Source organism: Giraffa tippelskirchi, chromosome 12, assembly GCF_054371585.1.
Source record: "Giraffa tippelskirchi isolate mGirTip1 chromosome 12, T2T-mGirTip1v1.2.pri, whole genome shotgun sequence".
Taxonomy (NCBI): domain Eukaryota; kingdom Metazoa; phylum Chordata; class Mammalia; order Artiodactyla; family Giraffidae; genus Giraffa; species Giraffa tippelskirchi.
The window spans coordinates 11,877,773-11,900,421 of NC_137286.1; the positions used below are offsets into that span (position 1 = coordinate 11,877,773).

Genomic DNA, 22,649 nt, shown 5'->3' on the forward strand with positions numbered 1-22,649 from the left:
ACAGTTTTCCACAGGGCAGCCAGAGGGACTTTTCTGGACTGTAGCCCACCAGGCTCCTTTGTCCATGGAATTTTCCAGGCAAGAATACTGGAGTGGGTAACTATTCCCTTCTCCAGGGTATCTTCTCGACCTAGGGATTGAACCTAGGTCTCCTGCGTTGCAGGTAGATTCCTTACTGTCTGAGCCACCAGGGAAGTCTCCCAATTTTTTGTTTTTTATTATAAAATGTTCAAATGTACAGAAAAGTAGAGATAATAGTACAATGAGCACCTATATATCCATACTTCTCTGGATATACAATATCTATGTATCCATACTTCTCTGGATATACAATAATGCACACAATTTAAAATTCAAATAATGCCAAAGAAAATACAGTAAAAAATGATTCTCCCTGGTAATTCCTTCATAGTCCAGTGGTTTGGACTCAGCACTTTTACTGCAGGGAATCCAGGTTCAATCCCTGGTGGGGGAATTAATACCCCACAAGCCACATGGCATAGCCAAGAAAAAAAAAAAAAAGATTCTCCCTGCCATTCAGCCACTGTGTTCCTGCATGGAGGCCAGCACTCCACCTAGTATCCTTCCAGAGCCGGTCTAAGCGTATAGAAGCAAATAGAAACAGGGGAGGAAAGGCAAGAGCTTCTTCTGCTCCATCCCCTACCCTACCTACCTCTAACCAGGGGAGCTCCGTTTTACCGTTTTTACAGCTTGGCCTCTTCTATAAGATTTTATTTGAAGAAGGGGTTCCTAGTGCTACAACAGTTTGGAAGTCACTGGCTAAACTGACACCGCAGCCTTCCCCCGCCTGGTCCACCTTTACAGCCAGTGGGCCCCCCTCCCAGCCAACTCACGTTCAGCCACACCAAGCGACTGTCCCCCATTCACGCCCTGCGCTTTGTTGTCTACCGCTTTGCACATGGCATTGCCGGGATGACTTTGTCTCTGCTTGGTGAGTTCATCCTTTAAGATCCATCTCAAATATCACCTCCTGCATTAGTCTGTTACCTCAGTCGTGTCCGACTCTGTGCAGCCCCATGGACTGTAGCCCTCGAGGCTCCTCTGTTCATGAGATGATCCAGGGAAGAACAGTGGAGTGGGTTGCCATGCCCTCCTCCAGGGCATCTTCCTGACCCAGGGATGGAACACGTGTCTCTTATGTCTCCTGCATTGGCAGGCGGATTCTTTACCACCAGGGAGGTCTGATCATCTATCACATTGTAACAAATCACCGTAAATCTTTGTAGCTTAAAACAATAAGTATTTATTATCTCCCTCCATTTGTGAGGGTCGGATCTGAGAGTGGCTTAGCTGAGTGATTCTGGCTCAGGGTCTCTCATGAGGTTGTAGTCAAGCTGTTGACAGGGCTGCGGTCTCCCCTGAGGGCCTGACTACCTGCCACGTCAGGAAGCCAGGCTCACTGGGGCCATCGGAGGCTGCTGGCCTCAGCTTGCCCATGTGGTGCTCGGGGGATGGGCACCTTGAATAGCCTTCCGTGAAGCTTGTGTTATGGATGGTGGTGCTAGTGGTAAAGAACCCGCCTGCCAACCCAGGACATGTAAGGGACGCAGGTTTGATCCCAGGCTCTAGGAGATCCCCGGGAGGAGGCCATGGCAACCCATTCCACTATTCTTGCCTGGAGAATCCCGTGGACAGAGAGGCCTGGAGGGCTACAGTCCATGGGGTCGCAGAGTTGGACACGACTGAAGCGACTTAACACGCACACACCAGTCTCACTCCCAGATGGCAAACTCTTGGGGGGCAGTTACCTAACCTTGTTTATCTTCCCCTTCCTTTTTAGGCCCACATATTCTCTAGTATAGAGTACACATTCAAAAAATGTCAAATTAATCCTGAAGGCATGCGTAGATGAGTAAATGAATGAATTAGTAACTCTCTGGGTGGATAATTCAAAAGACTAGAGGAGACAGCATGAACATATTAATTTCCCCCATTTTCTGCCACAAGATACCTAAGGTGTTGGTTGCTTAGAGCTTGCTTTCTTTTTCTCTGGTTACTTCTCCTTCCCCAACACCTTATGGTTACAGCATAGAGGGCTTGCTCAACATCTCGGTCTAACAACCGTTCTGCCTCTCATCACAGCTGATTGGATCAGGGCCAAGCACCTGACCCAAGATGGGCCAATGGGCTCCAAGGAACTTGAAATGGGGCTAAGAGAGGCCAAGCTTCAGTCTGGCTGCTTCCTTGCCCCAAAGTTCCTGGAAATCTGGAAAGTGTTGGCAGTAGCATTTCTTTGATCCATGGACTGGGTAGCAGAGAAAGCCAGTCTTGCCCCAGTAGGAGAGTGAGAAGGAAGAGCGAGGGGAAGGGTAGTCGAGTTTGCAAAAGCCCGCAGTTCCTGCTTCCTGTCCAATCTGAACCTGGCTGCAGCTCCGGCTTGATCCCCATGAGACACACGTATATATTTTAAAAATTTGTATACACTTTTAAAGGTTACTTTCTATTTGCAAGTATTACAAGATATTGGCTGTAGTATCTGTGTTACAGATACATCCTTGAGCCTATCTTATACCCAGTACTCTCCCATCCCTAGATTGCCCTCCCCCACTTGTATTCTTATAATAAATGGGGCTCAAGCAATGGCATGCTGGAGCTGGTTCACACTGGCTCCTGAAAGCTAATCGTACATATTTCTCCATGGGAGCACCTGGGGAACTTGACATAGGCCATAGCCGCAATAGTCACACCATAGAAATCAGAAGATGCTACAAATCAGCATCCCCCAGTAATAAAAACTGGTTATTAAATATTAGCAAGCACATCACTGGGTTGAAGATAATTCCAGGGGGCTTCTGCAAGGTACAGCCCAGTCTTTCTGACTAAAGGCTCTGCTGAACAAGTTCCTACTCAGGCTCTGCGGCCCAATGCATCTCCTGTGAGAAGCCTCCTCTGGTGTTTGTGGCCAGCCGGGTCTCCATGTACTCCCAGAGCCTAGGAGATACTGTGAGACTATCCAGAGCTCTGAGGGCTACGTGACATAGGCCAGGCATGAGACAGACACCCCACCTAGGCAATAATCGCCTATTGCCCTGGGAGTGAAGTCCAGGCTCCCCAGCAAGGCCGACTGTTCCTCTGAGCCGTGGCCCTTGCCCTCCTCGCATCTCGTTCCTGCCCACTCCATCCCCACCCCATCACCGCACCCTGGCCTCCTCAGCTTTCTCGACCTCTAGCCCAAAGTCTCTACCCCATGAGCTGTCAGCCATTTGGAGAATATGATAAGGATCACAGACCTTCGCTTTGGAGGAAGCACGCATATGGATGCACAAAAATCTGCCTATAGTTTCAGGGCTTCATGAACCAAACAGCTTCTTTCCCTTTTAAAAAAGTTTTGTGTGGTTATTTATTTATTTTTGGCTATGCTGGGTCTTCGTTGCTACACAGATTTTTGTCTACTTTTGGACGGCAAGGGCCTCTCTTAAGTTGTGCTCAGGCTTCTCTTGTTGCAGAGCACAGGCTCTAAGGTGCAAACCTTCAGTAGTTGCAGCTGTTAAACTCTAGAGCACAGGCTCAGTAGTTGTGGTGCATGGGCTTACTTGCTCCATGCAATGTGGGGTCACCCCAGATCCAAGGATTGAACCCATGTCTCCTGCACTGGCAGGCAGATTCTTTACCACTGAGTCCCCAGGAAAGCCCCTTTTCTCTGAAGCCTTTCCTGACTCCTACACCCCAAGTGCCCCAATTTACCCCAAACATAGCTCTATGCAGCACCTTCGGCTCTTTTAAACTAATATTTACGTTTTAAAAAATATTTATTTGGCTGTGCTGTGTCTTATCTGTGGCACACAGCATCTTTGATCTTCATTGCATTATGAGAACTCTTACTTGTGGCTTGTGGGATCTAGTTCCCTGGGCAGGGATCGAACCCCAGCCCCCCACATTGAGAGTACAGAGTCTTAACCACTGGGCCAACCACCAGGGAAGTCCCACTTATGTTTAACTTTGAGTCTTGTGCTTCACTGGCTGCTCCTCGGGGAAGCATCTGTCACCATCTTATTTGGAGTACATGAGTGACCGGGGGATACCTGAGGTGTGTCCTGGCACTGAGTTCTAATCATGAGATCAGGCTGTCGCTACAGACACAGCCCCCTGCCTAAGCACAAATATGTGTCCTTTGAGGCTGGCGTCAACACTGCTAAAGGGAGAAGATGCCGACCAAGGCACACGTGGAGGGTGAAAATCAGGCATCTCTATGGCTGGTGTATTCTCAGCAACCAGGGGTCTGGGGGCCTGCCTTGGGCAAAGGAAGAGCGCCTCAAGTGTGGCACCGTGGGAAGAGCCTGAAGTCTGGGTCTCAGAGACCTGCGTTCAGATTCTAGCTCTGTCACTCACGGCTTTTGACCGTGAGCAGGTCACTTTGTCTCTCTGAGCCTGTTTTCTCACCTGTCAAACCCCACTTGACTGAGTCACTGCTAAGATGAAAAGAGATGATTTGTAGGTTGTGTCTGGGACACAGGAGTTGGTCAACAAAAGTTAGTGTCTTGCTTTCCTATATTTCTGTCATGTTGGTCATATGCAATAGAAATCAACTCTGTTAACTGAAGCCAAACGAAGAATTTATTCGTAAGAGTGGCAGAGACTGCTTATCGTCCCCCATGTTATCCCGTTCTCACATGGTAAAGTAATTTTTACCTAGCAACATAGTTGCTTGGCTGAATACTACATTTTCTCCCCCAAACTCCCTTGCAGATTGGCATGATCTGGTGACAGTATTCTCTAGAGGATGTGATGTGACCAGAAGTGATTTGTACAATTTCTAGGTCATATCCTTAAAGGGAGGACACATACTCACGTCTTTCCTCATTTTTTCTGTCCTTCTGGCTGGAACGGGGATGTGCTGGCAGAAGGCGGAGCAACCATACTGACCCCTGAGGTAGCAGCTGAGTGTTGAGGATGCAGAGAAAAAAGACAGAAAGAGCCTGGGTTCCTAATGAGTTATTGGAGGGAGGCACTGTACCAGTTCAGACTTTTAAGGGCAAGAGAATTAAACTTTTGTTTGTTCAGCCATTGTCAATCTTTGGGTTTTGTTATAGCAGCCAAACCTATACATTATCTAATACTCAGTGCCTTAGACTGTATATCCCTAAAATTTGTATGTTAAATGCTAACTCCAATATGGTGGCATTTGGAGGTGGGGCCTTTGGGAGGTGATTAGGTCATGAGGACAGAGCCTTCGTGAATGGGATTAGTGTCCTTATAAAGCAGACTTCAGAGAACTCCCTTGCCCCTTCCATCATGTGAGAAAACAGTGAGAAGGCAGAAAGTAGGTTCTTGCTAGAAACAGAATTGGCAAGAAACTTGATCTTGGACTTCCCAACCTCCAAAACTGTGAGACATAGATTTCTGTTGTTTACAGGACACTCAGTCTATGGTAATTTTGTTTTAGCAGCCAAATAGACTAAGATTCTTAGTAAACCATAAGGACCTCTTGGTATCCAAAAAAGAGCCAGACAAATGTTTAATTGTTTTGACTTTAACTATTGTTAGTTTGACAGTTGTCTTTGTGACAATTGTCTTTGTACCGACTCAGTAGACTCTTGTGTTACTTTGATATACACACATCATTTTGTTTGTTTTTAGTTTATCCTAACATTTGGCACAAGATATTCCTGGCTCTTCTTGTAATTTCCATGCCTTAGCCTTGGACTTATTCATTTGAATGAGTTTCAGCGGTTTAGTGGAGAATGGTGATTAGAAACCATGACATATGTGCTATGAATGCTTATTGATAACCAAGTGGACACTGCTTCTTGGCTTTCTAGCAGACCAAACTAGGCAATATACATGTATATATGTGTGTGTAGGCATGTATAGGTTAATACACACATCTAATGCCAACTCTTCCATCTATACATCCTTTTAAAAGCCATGAATTTATACCAGCATTTCTAAATCCAGTTCAGCACTCAAAATTTAGTCTTTCTTTTTTTTATTTTCTTTTTAAATATGGAATGCTTCCTGAACTTTCATATCATCCTTGCACAGGGGCCGTGCTAATTTTCTCTATATTGCTGCAGTTTTAGTGTATGTGCTGCTGAAGTGAGCACTGTCCTTCTTTTCCAGTAGGACATTACTCTCTTCTCTGGTGGTGAGCAACTGGATCCCATTATCTTCACTCCATTTCTGTGCTTGCTTGCTCCCCTGTTTGTAACAATTCCTTGACCACTAGAATTCCCCCGCTCTGCCATGTTCTCAGCTTGACCAAGGGAAAGGGGGATAGACCAGCTGCATGTCTTGAGATACTATCAATCCCTTTGCCTTCCTCCCCCCGCCCCCCCCTCATCTAATAGCCTCCTTGTTACAATTTGGGCTCCCATTTAGCTTGCTTATAGGTACTTATTTCCCAGGTGGCATTAGTGGTAAAGAACCCACCTGCCAATGCAGGAAACATAAGATACTCCGTTTCGATCCCTGGAGGAAGATCTCCTGGAGGAGGAAATGGCAGCCCACTCCAGCATTCTTGCCTGGGGAATCCCATGAACAGGGGAGTCTGGCAAGCTACAGTCCATGGGGTCGCAACGAGTCAGACACGGCTGAAACAACTTAGCGCGCGCGCGCACACACACACACACACACACAGGTACAGAACAAAGTGACCTTCTGGAAGAAACAACTTAGCACACACACATATAGGTACCAAACAAAGTGATCCCTGGGCCACAGGGAAGCTGAGATTGGATTTGCCTTCTGCTTGAAGAAAGAAGGTGCTCATCAAAGGGACTGGACTGCAGGACGCCTTTGAAGGAGGACCCTGGAAGCACAAAGCCTGGACGCTTCTCTAGCCTGAGCCCTACTGGGCAGCCGGGTGCTCAGATAGCTGCTCTTCAAGAGCATCCAGCTAACGCCCTTCTCACCTTCTGATGCCATCCTCAAGTGCCGTCGCCACCACGCAGACAGCATCCCACCCAGGTGCCGTGCTGGCAGCTTGTATGTGTTACTGCTTTTCAGCCCTCACAGTAATATTAGGGGGAGGCACCATCATGGTCCATATTTCACAAATGAGGATAAGTCTTAGAAAAGTGAGAGAACCTGCCCAAGGTCACGTGACAAACATCAAGGCCCCATTACTTGTGCCCTTGAAGTCCAGCTCTGCCTATTCCACCATCCTGCTCAGAGCCCTTGACCTCTCACTTCAGTCTTCTCTTGACCCCACCTGTCGTTCTGACGCTGTCTACGTTCTGGCTAGTTCTAGGTTTGTCCAGGAAATTGAGTCCTGGGTGTACAAAAGCTGTCAGTGCCAAGCTTTTTGAAAAATACTACTGTGTGATATTTAACACGTGCCTCCCCAAATATGTAACATACATGTGCGTGTGTGCTAAGTCGCTTTCGTCGTGTCTGACTCTTTGCGACCCCATGGACTGTAGCCTGCCAGGCCCCTCTGTCCATGGGTTTCTCCAGGCAAGAATACAGGAGTGGGTTGCCATGCCCTCCTCCAGGGGATCTTCCTGCATCAGTAGGTGGGTTCTTTACCACTAGCATCTCCTGGGAAGCCCGATGTAACATGCATGTGTAAGTCCTAAAACAGTAATAAAAGAATCCCCATGCCCCCAAACCTACCTCCAACTTAAACATACACTAACAAATGCTTTTTAATCAGGCTTAATCTTTTATATTTTTGGAGAGCCTTTGTGTTTTCAACACGCAAAACCTTTTTCAATCTAATCTCCTCACTGCAAAGCTGCACATCGCCTGTGGATTAGCCGGCTCCCTCCCTCTGTCATCTTTTCTCTGAGGGGTGAGTCCTTGGCTGCTGCGCGTGGGTTTTTCAATCACATTTCTGACAAGAAGTCCTATGGGTCTTATCCAACTTTACTTTCAGATACATCACAAATCTGACCACCTCTAGCCTCCTTCCCTAATCCAAGCCACGGGCAAGGCTGGATCCTGGCAGTAGCCTCTTAGCTACGGTCCATCAGGCAACCACAGTGAGCTTTTAAAAAAAATGGAATCAGATTACGTCCCTTTCCTGCTTGGTCCTGGCCCCTAGGACATGTCTGCCTGCCGGCTCAATCCTAAATCCTCGCACTGACCTAGGGATAGGGTCAGAGCCACGGTCTTTGCCAAGGCTCACAAGGCTCACGTCCATGGGTTCGTCTTCGCGCTCCCCCCCCCACCCCGCCACTCTGATTTCTGCACACACGACACCCTGTTCCTTCTGCCTGGAACACTTTTCCCCAGGTATGCTCAAGGCTCCTTCCTTCCTCCTATAGGGCCGCTGCTCACTGGCATCTTTGCTTCCTTTGATCACCTTTTTTTTTTTTGCCCAACGGCATGTGGGATCTTAGTTCCCCGACCAGGGATTGAACCTTCACCCCCTGCACTGGAAGGGCAGAGTCTTAACCACTGGACCACCAGGGAGTCCCGCCTTTTATCACATTTTATAAGCATAAGATAAAATTCACAGATAATAAAACCTACCTAAGCACATACTTGAAAAAAATTAATAGGATGTACTATAACGTAAAGGAGAAATTAAAGAAAATGAATGTTTAATCATTTAATATGTATTTTAACAAGTAGATCTTCTGGCAGCTCTCTGCATTTATACCTAGAGTTCTTATAAATGTGACAACCACAAAGATGCAATGTGTTGATTCAAATTCCACAGAGATGTAATTTCTTAAAACAGTGAACAATTCTTGGTGGTGTCCCAAGCAAGACAAAATGTAACCTTCTCTCTGTGTATTAAATACATAGTTCTTGAATTCCTGAAGATGCAGTGAGTGATAAATCTGTGTACAAAACACTTTCTGCTTATTTATGAAACCATTTTAGGTTCTAGGCTCATACAATTATAAGCAGAGTTTTCAGCTACATAGATGTCTGCTGGGACATTCCAGGGTTGCACAAAGGAAGTCAGTTTTCAACCTCTCATTCTTGCATTTGTCTTGTACACTTCAGGATGTCTGGCGTGCCTGCTTGTTGTTCAGTTGCTAAATTGTGTCTGACTCTGAACCCACTGACTGCAGCACTCCAGGCTTCCCTGTCTTTCACTAACTCCCAGAGTTTGCTCAGACTCACATCCACTGAGTCAGTGATGCCATCCAACCATCTCATCCTCTGTCCACCCCTGGCTCCTGTCCTCAGTTTTTCCCAGCATCATGGTCTTTTCCAAGGAGTCTGTTCTTCACATCAGGTGGGGCCAAAGTATTGGAGCTTCAGCTTCAGCATCAGTCCTTCCAATGAATATTCAGGGTTGATTTCCTTTAGAACTGACTGGTTTGATCTCCTTGCTGTCGAAGGGATTTGTAAGAGTCTCTCCAGCATCACAGCTCAAAAGTATCAACTCTTTGGCGCTCAGCCTTCTTTATGGTCCAACTCTCACATCCATACATGACTACTGGAAAAACCATAGCTTTGACTCTATGAACCTTTGTGGGCAAAGTGATGTCTCTACATTTTAATACGCTGTCTAGGTTTGTCATGCCTTTCCTTCCAAGGAACAAGTGTCTTAATTTTATGGCTGCAGTCACCGTCACCATGATTTTGGAGTCTAAGCAAAGAAAATATGTCATTGCTTCCACTTTTCCTCCATTTGCCATGAAGTGATGGGACTGGATGCCATGATCTTAGTTGTTTTTTTTTAATAATAATTTTATGTATTTATTTTATTTCCATTTTTGGATGTTCTGGGTCTTTGTTGCTATGAGGGCTTCTCTCTAGTTGTGGAGAGTGGGGGAGCTAATTTCTAGTTGCAGTGAACAGGCTTCTCATTGCGGTGGCTTCTCTTGTTGCAGAGCATGGGCTCTATAGTGCGTGGCTGTAGTAGTTGCAGATTGCAGGCTCTAGAGCACAGGCTCAGTAGTTGTGGTGGACAGGCTTTGTTGCTGTGAGACCTGTGGGATCTTCCCGATCAGGGGTCCAACCGGTGTCTCCTGCATCGGATGGTGAATTCTTTACTGCTGAGCCACCAGGGAAGCCCGATCTGTTTTTTTTTTAATGTTGAGTTTTAAGGCAGCTTTTTCACTCTCCTCTTTCACCCTCATCAAGAAACTCTTTAGTTGCTCTTCACTTTCTGCCATTAAAGTGGTATCATCTGCATATCTGAGGTTGTTGATATTTCTCCCGGCAATCTCGATTCCAGCTTGTGCTTCATCTAGTCCGGCATTTCACACAATGTACTCTGCATGTAAGTTAAATAAGCAGGGTGACAATATATAGCCTTGACACTCCTTTCCCAATCTTGAACCAGTCCATTGTTCCATGTCCAGTTCTAACTGTTGCTTCTTGACCTGCATGCACGTTTCTCAGGAGACAGCTAAGGTGGTATGGTACTCCCATCTCTTTAAGGATTTTCCAGTTTGTTGTGATCCACACAGTCAAATGTTTTAGTGTAGTCAATGAAGCAGAAGTAGATGTTTTTCTGGAACTCCCTTGCTCTCTCCATGATCCAGTGAATGTTGGTGCGCCTGCACTGGCCAGCTAAACACCTGGTGTGCAAGCTGCTCACTCCCGCATTATTGTGACAAGCAGAAAAAGCCCGGGAAATTGTCAAAATGTCCACTAGGTGGAGCTACAATCCAGGGTGAGACCCATAGGTGGCCCCCACCCCCACCCCACCCCGACCCCACTGCCCCACCATTTTGATTTTTCCTCTCCGCAGGCACCACTCCCTTATCTTGTACAGTGGTCTACATTTTTTGTCTGTGTCTGAGACTAAGGTAAAAGCTGCGGGAGGGCAGGGCTTGTGTCTTTCGATGCTGCATCCCCAATGCCCAGAGCAGTGCCTGGCATGTGGAGGGCACTCAGGGAGGGAGTGGATACATGAGTGCTGCCCAAGACCACTCTAATTTCCACCTCTGGAACTCGACATTAAAGTGGGTGCAGAATCATCTCAGGAGAGAGGCTGGGCAAGGTGTCACTCATCCACCAAGCGCGAGGCCTAGGTTTTGAAAGCCAGGCACTCGCTGACCACACGCAGAACTGCCAGGTGTATTGTTCACTCACTGAGTCTTGTCCGACTCTGCGACCCCATGGACTGCAGCACGCCAGGCTCCCTTGTCCTTCACCACCTCCCGAAGCTTGCTCAGATTCACCTCCATTGAATCAGTGATGTTATCTAACCATCTCATCTTCTGCTGCCCGCTTCTCCTCTTGCCCTCCTCAAGCTGTGTACCCGTCCTGATACACGCTGGGCAGGGCTGTGTGTGTGACAGCTGAAAGGTGACTCGCTTAGGAGCCAGAGATCCAGGTTCAAGGTGTTGTTTGGCCACCTACTTGCTGTGTGACATTGAGCAGGCCACTTGGCCTCAGCCCCTTATCTATAAAAGGAAGTGGTGGAACCCGTCAGAAAAGCTAATCTGATGCATGGCCAGGTAAACAAACATATTATTGTCTGTCTCAAGGCAAGAGATTTTGACTCTGCCTTGAGGCAGCCAGGAAGACCCAGGTGGGCCTGGGAGAGCCTGGAGCAAATTCTAAGAGAACATCCAGCAAGGGTGTGAGGACCATCCACTCCTCTCCGAAGGGCAATCAGAGCAGAGTCCTGTTGGGGGTCCCAGTGGTGCCTGGTACTCCTCACCAAGGGTCAGGGTCCGGAGGGGAGGCTGATGTCCACACTGCAGTAGTCAGCAGAGGGGGACTCCTCATGGTGAACTCTGTCTTAGGTTAATGATGAAAACTTCTAAGGAGGGAGTCAGAGGGAGGCTGAGGCTGGGTACTAAAGACAGAAGAGCTTTCTAGAAGTTGGGGTGTGGATGTAACATGAAAGTGAAAGTTACTCAGCCGTGTTCGACTCTCTGTGACCCTATGGACTATACAGGATTTATGGACTATACAGAATTCTCCAGGCCAGAATACTGGAGTGGGTAGCCTTTCCCTTCTCCAGGGGATCTTCCTAACCCAGGAATCAAACCAGGGTCTCCCGCATTGCAGGCAGATTCTTTACCAACTGAGCTGTCAGGGAAGCCTGGATGGAACATGGGCACTGTGAATGAGCAGAAGTCAGCAGGAAAGGGGTCCAGAGAGCTTCTGGCAGATTTTTAGAGTATTTTCATACCAACACGTTGGAGAGACGGTCCCTGATGTGTCTTCAAGCTTGGACACCCCCCCTCCCGTGGCCCCTGACTGTCTGCTCTTAAGGCTAAGCTTCTCCTGTCTCCTCTTTTCTCTTGCCACCGGGCCTTGAAAATCCACGAGAGGCTTTCCTCAAGGACACCGTGGAAGAAGCTGCTCTGACCTAGTCCATCAGCCCTTCTGGGGCCAGGCCTGCCTGGATATTTCTGGCTCTCCCAAAAGAAAACAAGCTCTTGCTCACTAATATAAGCAGGCAAAATCTTTACCCAACAAAACAAACAAACCCAGTTCCTCTAGGCCATGCCCAGCCTTCCTAATATGGCATCCGGGATAGGACCCTTGGAATCCGATCAACATGGATAGTCCCACTCCCAGGAGGAAAAAAGGAACTAACCCCAGGTGGCAGATAAAGGTCACATTCACACTGGGTTGGCTTCCAAGGTTGGATGGGCTCTTCACAGGTAGGGTGATAAGATACAGGAGGCTGACTTACATTTGAATCTCAACCACAGATACTTTTTTAAAAGTATGGATTGCCCTGGTGGGACAGATGATAAGAATTCACCTGCCAGTGCAGGGGACACAGGTTTGATCTGTGGTCTGGGAAGATCCCACACGCTGCAGAGCTATTTAGCCCGTGTACCACGACTACTGAGCCCAGCACTGCAACTACTGAAGCCTGCAAGCCTAGAGCCTGTGCTCCGCAACAAGAGAAGCCATCACAATGAGAAGCCCTCACACCACCATGAAGAGTAGCCCCTACTCCCCACAACTAGAGAAAGCCTGCACACAGCAGCGAAGACCCAGTGCCACAAGAGTAAAGTAATAATAATAATAAAGTACAAGTACACTTCACAAGCCATTTGGGACATACTTATACCAAACATCCATTGTTTATCAGAGATTCAAATTTAATTGGCCTCCAGTATTTTTATTTGCTGGATCCGGCAACATTTGGGGGCTGCATGTAAATACAGTGAAGAAGAAAACTGGGGTCTGACTGGTGTCTTTTTAAAAAAAACAAAACAAAACACCAAACACATTTTGTATTGGGATATAGCCAATTAACAATGTTGTGATAGTTTCAGGTGAACAGCAAAGGGACTCAGCCAAACATATACACGCTCTGCTGCTGCTGCTAAGTCGCTTCAGTTGTGGCCGACTCCGTGCGACCCCGTAGACAGAAGCCCACCAGGCTCCCCCGTCCCAGGGATTCTCCAGGCAAGAACACTGGAGTGGGCTGCCATTTCCTTCTCCAATGCATGAAAGTGAAAAGTGAAAGTGAAGTCGCTCAGTCGTGTCTGACTCTTCGCGACCCCATGGGCTATACAGTCCATGGAATTCTCCAGGATACAATACTGGAGTCGGTAGCCTTTCCCTTCTCCAGGGGATCTTCCCAACCCAGGGATCAAACCCTGGTTTCCCACATTGCAGGTGGATTCTTTACCAGCTGAGCCACAAGGGAAGCCCATACATGTATCCATTCTCCCCCAAACCCTCCTCCCATCCAGGCTGGCACATAACATTGAGCAGGGTTCCATGTGCTATACAATAGGTTTTTGTTGGTTATCCATTTTAAATGTAGCAGTGTGTCCATGATCTTCCCAAAGTCCTTAACTATCTCTTCCCGCCAGCAACCATGAGTTCATAAGTCTGAGAGTCTCTTTCTGTTCTGTAGGTAAGTTGATTTGTAATGGAAGGAGCCCCTGCCAAAGAAGGACTTGTGCAGGTAACTCTGAGAGTTAGTACCTGATGTCATTTGCATATGAAAACTCAGCCTCTTTGCACTAAAAATAGCTTTCACCATTTTAAAAGCTACCCTGGAAGTTTGAAGTCAATTTCAGCCTTTGGGAAATATGTTTGACTTTTTGTTACCGAAGGAGTTTGAACCCGACACTGCCCTCTGAGGAGTCATTTCCAAGGACAAAATCATAAGTAAGCTTTAGGGATCCAGCGCTATCTATAATAATTGTAACATGTTCACAGCAGTGCTGTACATAAGAGAATTGCCGAATCCTCCCAGAAAGATTGAAAACCAGAGAATAACTCAGGTCCAATATCCGGGGACCAGTTATGTGAGTTGATGGTCTAGTTACGAGACAATTAGGCAGTCATTGAAACCAATGCTTATTAAAGCTGTTACAACACAGAGGGTGCTTAAAATCTGTTGGTGAGAGGGGCCAAAACAGAACACGAAATTAAAATAAAAGCTTGTTACCTGTCGAGAGAAAAGACACTGGAAGGAAATAATGCTAATTTATTAGGATTGTTTTATAGGATTTATAGGATTGCTAATTTGTTAGTGATTGTTAGGTAATTTTTTCTTCCATAGTTTCTTTCTCCTAAAGGCTCTTTAAAGAGTGTGTATTCATTTTATCTCATTAAAAAAGACCCTGATGCTGGGGAAGGCAGGAGGAGAAGGGGATCACAGAGGATGAGATGGTTGGATGGATATGAGTTTGGACTCAATGGACACGAGTTTAAGCAAGCTCCGGGAGATGGTGAAGGACAAGGAAGTCTGGCGTGCTGCAGTCCATGGGGTCACAAAGAGTTGGACACAACTGAGCGACTGAACAGCAACAACAATTCATTTTATCATTAAAACAAAACAAAACTGATAAGTCTTCCAGGATCCTCCCTTGTCTTCCCAGAAAGACAGGCAGAATCCAGAATCTACCCAAGGTTATCTCATAAAGGTTTACACTGTGATTCTCTTGTCTTTCCTCCCTACCTTCCAATGAATCAGAAGTACTTAAGAAATGCCTCTCAGGCACAGCCCTGCAAACAGAGTAGTTGGAATATGAGCTGAGAACACCCAAAGCCTGCCCTTGAGGGTCTTAACAGCCACACTGTTATGTGGCACCTGCTAATTAACCCTTCTAGACTCGCCTCCCCTAGAATGCCTGCCAGGATACCCTCTTCTCGGGCTCTCACACGGCCCTACGTCCTCACCTGATTTCCCTGGTGAAGATCATGAGCTTCTTGAGGTCAAAGACTGTGTCTTTCTTCTGACTCCCTAGAGCATGTAATTGGCCTCAAGATAGGTGTGCTAAGGGCTTCCCAGGTGGCGCTAGTGGTAAAGAACATGCCTGAGATGCGAGTTTGATCCCTGGGCCAGGAAGATCCCCTAGAGGAGGGCATGGCAATCCACTCCAGTATGCTTGCCTGGAGAATCCCTTGGATGGAAGAGCCTGGTGGGCTACTGTCCACAGAGTAGCAAAGAGTTGGACACAACTGAAGCAACTTAGCAGCAGCATATGTGTGCTAAATGAATGTTTCCCCTATCCTACAAATGCATGGAAATGACTTGGAGCGTACTTCGCCCTCTTTGGCTTGTTATTTTGATTTTCTTACCTGCTTGCCTCTTCCAGGCCTGGTCTAGCCTCCAGTTGTTACCTATCCATATATGAGAAAGGTTAAGATTTCCTTTTGTTGTAAATGTTTTTATGGCCTTACACATCTGAACACTCAGTGCATTTTCATTCATTTGCTTGAATTGATCCACCAGAAATCTCAGACGATTAGTTTACTGTTATATGACCCTATAAAAGCAACTTTATACATGCTCGAATTTAGCAATTTGGGGGATAAAAACAGTGTTTAAGTATAAAAAAGAAGAGTGGAGGATTTACAAACTGTGTAACCGTTTAGAGCAGGGGTCAGCAAACCTTTTCTGGAAAAGGCCAGATGTAAACATTTTTGGCTTTGCTGGCCCCGCGGTCTCTGTCACAATCACTCAACTCCATTGTTGCAAGAAGGCAGGCACGGACAAGACAGAAAAGAGTGGGTGTGCCAAGAAACCTTGATTTGTGCATGCTGAGATCTGAATTCTGTGTCATTTTCACATGTCATGAGTTCTTCTTTGGATTTCTCCCTCCCCTGTCCCCTACCAAACACTTAAAAATGGAAGAACTATTCTCAGCTCATGGGCTGTACAAAGACCAGTGGTGGGTTTACTGCATGGGCCCTGAGTTCAGCTCCAGCCTCATCAGTCACTTATGCTTACCTTTTTATTTCTCTCCTTAATTTATTTATTTTTAATTGAAGGACAATTACAATGTTGTACTGGTTTCTGCCATACATCAACATGGATCAGTCATAGGTATACATATGTCTCCTCCTTCTTGAGCCTCCCTCCCACCTCCCACCCTGACCTTTTAAAAAATATTTTTTATTTGGTTGCATCTGGTCTTCACTGTGGCATGCAAACTCTTAGTTGAGGCATGTGGGATGTAGTTCCCTGACCAGGGATTAAACCTGGGCCCCCTGCATTGGGAGCTCAGAGTCTTAACCAGTGGACCACCAGGAAAGTCCCTACACTGACTTCAGGGCAATTTCTTCAACTTTCCACTGCTCATCTTCCTCGGGTGTAAAATGGGAGAAAATAAATGTGAACCTAGCAGAGGGCTGTGATGAGGATGGACTGTGATTCTGCCTGCACACTGCAGGAGCCTCTAAGCACATGCTTGGTAGCTATTGTTCTTTTAAACTGTAAAGAATACCTGATTTAAACTGTAAACTGAACCTGATTATAAAGAATGATGATAATATTGTGATTCATGTCTTTCCCGCATTTTGGTATAGTGCTCAGTCCCCACATGCATCCAAATATTTGGAAGAAGACCCTTTCTCTATCTCTCTCTCTTTCTCTCCCTGTCTCTCAGGAAGATTCTTATTTCTGGCATTTCTTTATGTTGGTCTTAGAGGAAGATGATTTTAAAAGTATACTCCTCATTTCAGGACTTCCCTAGTGATCCAGTGGTTAAGAATCCGCCTTCAATACAGAGGATGTAGGTTCGATCCCTTGTCAGGGAACTAAGATCCCATGTGCCGTAGGGTAGCTAAGCCCATGAGCCCCAGAACCACAACTAGAGAACCTGTGCACCACAACAAAAGACTCTGCATGACAAAACGAAGATCCTACGTGCAGCAACTAAGATCGATGCAACCAAATACATACATCAATTAATAGTTAAAAAATAAAAGCATACTCTTAGAGTCATTGCATAGTATCACCCCCGCTCGGTGCCGCTCATTTATTTTTTGGTCTCACTCTCTCTCTATGTTCCTCTCTCCCTCATCAAGAATTCTGATCCATTGGTCTGGGGTGGGGAACAGACAGAGGTATTTGTTTTTAAAAGCTCCTCAGTGATTCTAAGTGCAGCCAGGGAACCACTGGTCTGCATTTTATTATAGTTTCTACTGTCTTGCTCCTCAGAGTGGCCCAGGGGCCAGCATCAGGGGCTGGACCTGCAGGATCTCAGGCACCACCCTGGGGCCCCTGAAGAGAACACGCGCTTGAGCAGGATTCCAGGGGGTCGTCGGCTCAGTTATTAATAAGTTAAGGAGCGCGCAGCTCTTGTGTTGTGCGTGTATGCCTCCCTTGAAGCAATTGATGCGGACTTGGAAGTGGTGTCTGAGGCTCGATGCTGTAGACGGATTTGTGTTCAAGATCTGAGGTGGAGCTGGGAAAACGTCAACTGCTGAGGCACATGGGTTGTGCGCTTGTTTATTTTTTTCCTTTTTAAATCTTGGTTTCTCGTAAAGCGAGGTCCCTTTGTCGTCCTCTGTCTGGCAGAGTGCAGGGGGCGGGACTGTGCCAGGAAAAGCAATTTAGGACCCAGGAGGCCACCAGGGGCCTCTTTCCCCATGACCCCAGAGGGTGGACGTCACCGGGGCTCATGGGGCTGTCAGGGGTGGGCTGTGGGTGGCATTTCTTAATATAGTTAGTCAATAGCTGTGTTTTCTAAGTGCCACAGAGGACTAAAAGAATGTCACTTAAATGTCTGGCATGGAGGTTACTGATGACTTTGAGAGGGACATTTCCCAGGCCTTGGAAGGAGAACAGATGTCACAGAAGGGGCCATGATGGAGACAGATCCTGTGCTCAGGCCTGGTCACTGCTTTTTCACCACTTTGGCTCTGGGCACGAGTATAATAGTGTGAGCAGAGGGCTGGCATCACCCAAGGAGACTTTGACCTTGCAGTCCTTGGAACTTGGCCTTGCTCAGGTCAAAGGAAGAGCTGAATGCTGCTGGCTTTCTCCCCTTTCCTTGGTTTATTGGCCTGTACAAAGGGCACGTTGCTGCAGCGAGCTGCATTGCAAAACTCGATAGTACAGCCTTGTTTCTCTGGGCATTTCCTTCCTTCTTTCCACCTGAGGTCTTGAGAAGAGGGTTCCTGTCCTAGACCTCCCTGCCTCTTCCCAGGGAAACAGGGAACTGGGGGAGAGCGCAGCAGGAGGCGGCAGGTCCCACTCTGCCATTACCCTGTGACCTTCAGCTAAGCATTTTGCCCATCCGAGTCCTCATTCAGTATGAAAATAGGGAGAAGACATCCCTCTTTGCAGGTGGCTATAGAAGTCTGTAAAGCAATTTGTTGAAGAGTTCTTTGGGGACTTCCCTGGTGGCTAAGAATCTGCCTTGCAATGCAGGGGATGAGAGTTTGATCCCTGGTTAGGGAACTAAGATCCTACATGCTGTGGACCAACTAAGCTGGCGTGCAGCAACTACTGAGCTGGCAAGCCACAACTTGCCGGGCTCTGCAATGAAAGATCCCACATGCCGCAAGGAACTAAGACTTGATGCAGCCAAATAAATATATGATTTTTTTTTTTAAAGTTCTTTGAAAACCAGGTTCATGGTTTCAGTAGCTGTGTATAGTCTAAATGAGAATCTCTTGGATTGAATCATCTCTCTCCTACTAGACCTGCGATGTCAGTTTAAATCTCTTTCATGCCACTTTTTTTTCTAGGAATGACAGCTGACTTTAGAGTCTGATCAGTTTTGCAATCTTCAAGGAAATCAGCTCAGGCAAGATTACTTATTGGTGTTAAAACTATTAGGAAGTCTATCAGCAAGGGAATGGACAGCACAATTGTGGCATATTCATCTGATCAAATAAGACAATCATGGGGAAAAACCTTGATACCCGTAGCAATACGTGTGCATCTCACAGACAATGTTGAGTGAAAGAGTTCATTTTATAAGATGCTACTTATATGAAGTACAGAAGTACACTCACCTGTGTGAAAGAAAGAAGAATTTTCCTTTGCGTGGGGGCTATTATCTGGGAGGGGGCGTGAATGGGAGGCTGCTGGGGAACTAGGAACGTCCTCAGTCTTCATTTGAGTTGTGATTATGTGAATGGAAACATACATAAATATCTTAGCACAACAGGACCTTAATGCATTTTCTGGTAAACATAACACTCTCTATTATGTAATTTAGTCAAAAGCTTTTAACGAATCTTATCAAGACTTTAGATCGAACTTCTGGTTTCTGAGAAATGAGGGGATAGATGGACGAACTAAATGGTACTCAGAGGAAGCAACTGGACAATTCCAGAAGGCTGGCCCTTCTGCCAGTCAGTGCAGTATCTTTCTCGAGGGTAGTTGGTTGAGGTCAGAGGAGCTCAAGAGACATCAGGACCAACGGCCTTGGTCTGGATCCCGGTTTGGACAAACCAGTTGTAAAGGAAACTTTCAGAGGTACATGCTGTGTGCTATGTTTAGTTGTTCAGTCGTGTCCGACTCTTTGCAACCTCATAGACTATAGCCCCCCAGGTTCCTCTGTCCATGAATACTGGAGTGGGTTGCCATGACCTTCTCCATTTTTGGAGAAGGAAATGGCAACCCACTCCAGTATTCTTGCCTGGAGAATCCCAGGGACAAAGGAGCCTGGTGGGCTACAGTCCACGGGGTCACAAAGAGTCAGACATGACTGAGTGACTAACACACAGACTGTAGCCCCCCAGTTTCCTCTGTCCATGAATACTGGAGTGGGTTGCCATGACCTCCTCCAGGGGATCTTCCCAACCCAGGGATCAAACCCAGGTCTCCTGCATTACAAGTGGATTCTTTACCGTCTGAGCCACCTGGGAAACCTGCTTTACAATATACAATTAATTAACATATCAATATCTGTAGAAATTTTTTCTAAAAGAAAAATCTGTTAAATTTTTGATAGAGATTACCTACCAGTTTGCCTTCTATGGAAATTGTAACAATTCAACTCATACCCATAGAGGCACATAGGAATATCTATTTTTGATGTCCTCAAGGAATTTTTTTTCCCTGGTTTTGTTTTTCATGTTTTAAAGTATGATAATGCTAAATTGGTTCTATTGGAAATCGTTATTTTCAAAAGATTTTAGTTTTGTTCAGTCACTCAGTTGTGTCTGATTCTTTAGCACCCCATGGACTGTAGCATCCCAGGCTTCCCTGTCCTTCACTATCTCCTGGAGTTTGCTCCAACTCATGTTCATTGAGTCAGTGATGCCATCCAACCATCTTATCCTATGTCGCCCCCTTCTCCTCCTGCCCTCAATCTTTGCCAGCATCAGGATCTTTTCCAATGAGCAGGCTCTTCACATCAGGTGGCCAAAGTATTGGAGCTTCAGCTTCAGTCCTTCCAATGAATATTCAGGGTTGATTTCCTTAGAATTGACTGGTTTGATCTCCTTGCTGTCCAAGGGACTCTCAAGAGTCTTCTCCAGCACCATAGTTCGAAAGATGTTTACCGGCAAAAAATTAGGATTTCATTTTCAGGTTGGTGAAGACAAGTCAACCCATAGGACTGCCTTGGAAGTTTCCCTTTCTGTAAATAAATCTTTCAACAAGGAAATGGACATTTACTGGACTTCTGTTGTATGCCAGCACTTTATGCATTTTCTCATTTCATAATAGCCATGTGTTTTTCCTTTTTATAATTAGGTTTAGTGGAAAAGTAATATAAATTTTTTAAAAAGCAATATAAATTTGATGAAAAATATTTTAATCACTTAACAAATAGGCAGTGAAACATAATTTCCCTCCCTGCAGGAAACTCTTCTTCCCAGTTCCTCTTCCAAAAGGCAGCCACTGTTAATGTTTTCTTGTGTATCTTTTCAGAAACAAAGCATTCTTTGTTCACACAAGTATCTCTATGAATATGTGGTCCCCTATACCAGTGGTGTATTATACCTGGGTGCTTTGACCTAATGTATCTGAGAGACTCTTGGGTATTTGCTCTTATGAAGGCCACCAACGGTCTCCCCGTGGTCAGATCCAAGGCCACCTTACCCCACAACTTCCAGGGCTGGTACTCTCCTGGGTTTCCTCCTACCTCCTCAGCTCTTTCGCTGGCTCCTCCACGTCTCCCTGACCTCCAAACGTCACACTACTGGCCCCATCCTTGAACTTTTCTCTGCCTACACTCACACCCTGGATGATCTCATCCGGGTTTGATATCACCCCTATACTGACAACTCCCGATTTTATAACTCTAGCCTGAGTCATGCCATGAACCCCAGATTTCTTATCAAATTGCCTGCTTGAATCGCCATCAGATGTTTGACTAATGACTCAAACTGAAACTGTCCAAAATGGAACTCCTGACTTAGCCCCTACCTCTTCACCTCCTCTTGTCTTCCCCATTTCAACTCCATTTTTTTCCCAGCTGTTCAGACCCCAAACCTCAGACATCCACGAGTTCTTTCTTGCTCTCAAATTCCATATCCCACCCACTAGCAAATCCCATTGACTCTTCCTTCAAGCAATATCCGGTCAGTTCTCACCATTTTTGGTGCTACCTGGGTCTGAGCCACCATCAGTCATTACCTAGATTATTGCAATAGAACCCTAACTGGTCCTTCTCTCCTCTAGCCTTGCTTCCCTGCCCAGTCTCTCCTCCATACAGCAACAGAGTAGTCCTGGTTAAGCAAGATGAGGTCCTGTATTCCTCCAGGGAATCCTGTCTCTCTTAGAGTAAAAGGCAATGTCTTTGCAGTGGTCCGGGAGCCCCATGTGATCTCTCTGTGGACTTGTCACCTGTTTCTCCTCCGTTGCTTCTTCTGCTCCAGCCTGTCTAGACTCCTGACTGTCCCTTGTCAACACCAAGGCTGTCTTAGACTCTTTGCCATTTCTCTGCTTGAGAGCTCTTACCCCAGATATTTGCATGGATTTACTTGCTCACCTTTGTCACATTTTTGCTAAATGTGACCTTCCAGTGGGAATTACCCTGACTAGTGGATTAAGACAGTGATCTGCCAATTCCCATCTTCCTTGTATGCTTTATTATTAATCTTTTGTAGCATGCGTCACTTATTAACATACTAGGTCATTTATGAGAATATAAGCTCCACAAGGACAGGCAGGAGTTGGGGGGGCATCCATCTGCCTCCCACTTTTGCACTGTTTTCATCATTGCAGTATCCCTAGTGCCTAGAATAGTTCCTGACACACAGTAGATGCTTAATAATTATTTACTGTTTGAATGATGGAACAGATATCCTTCTATTTGATTGTTTAAATGGCCACAGGAGTCTACTATATGGATGATGTAATGACAGCACAGTGGTGGCTAATATTCACAAGCCATGTCTGATAAGATCCTTTATGAATTCAGACTCATTTTTACTTCTCACCAACCTTGTGAGCTAGGTTTGATAATCACTTCCACTTAATAGATGATGAAACTGAGGTTTAGACAGCTTTATTGTCTATTCCCCCAGTCACACAGATAATACATGATGATGCCACTCTGGCTGTCTTGAACTAGCACATTTAATTTCTGTGCCAGACTGTTGCAGAATGTTGCAGAAACTTAACCAGTTTCCTACAAATGGACACCATCTTT

General features: G+C 46.1%; 2 non-coding genes across 2 annotated transcripts; one reads left to right on the top strand and one right to left on the bottom strand.

The window, feature by feature from the left end:
- The first annotated feature begins 402 nt into the window (after window positions 1-402).
- TRNAK-UUU (transfer RNA lysine (anticodon UUU)) lies at window positions 403-475 on the top strand. The gene has a single exon. It is a non-coding gene; the product is annotated as a tRNA-Lys (tRNA).
- Window positions 476-5,958: 5,483 nt separating this feature from the next.
- Window positions 5,959-6,065, bottom strand: LOC145530637 (U6 spliceosomal RNA). The gene has a single exon (XR_014071953.1). It is a non-coding gene; the product is annotated as a U6 spliceosomal RNA (small nuclear RNA).
- Between the last annotated feature and the right edge of the window lie 16,584 nt (window positions 6,066-22,649).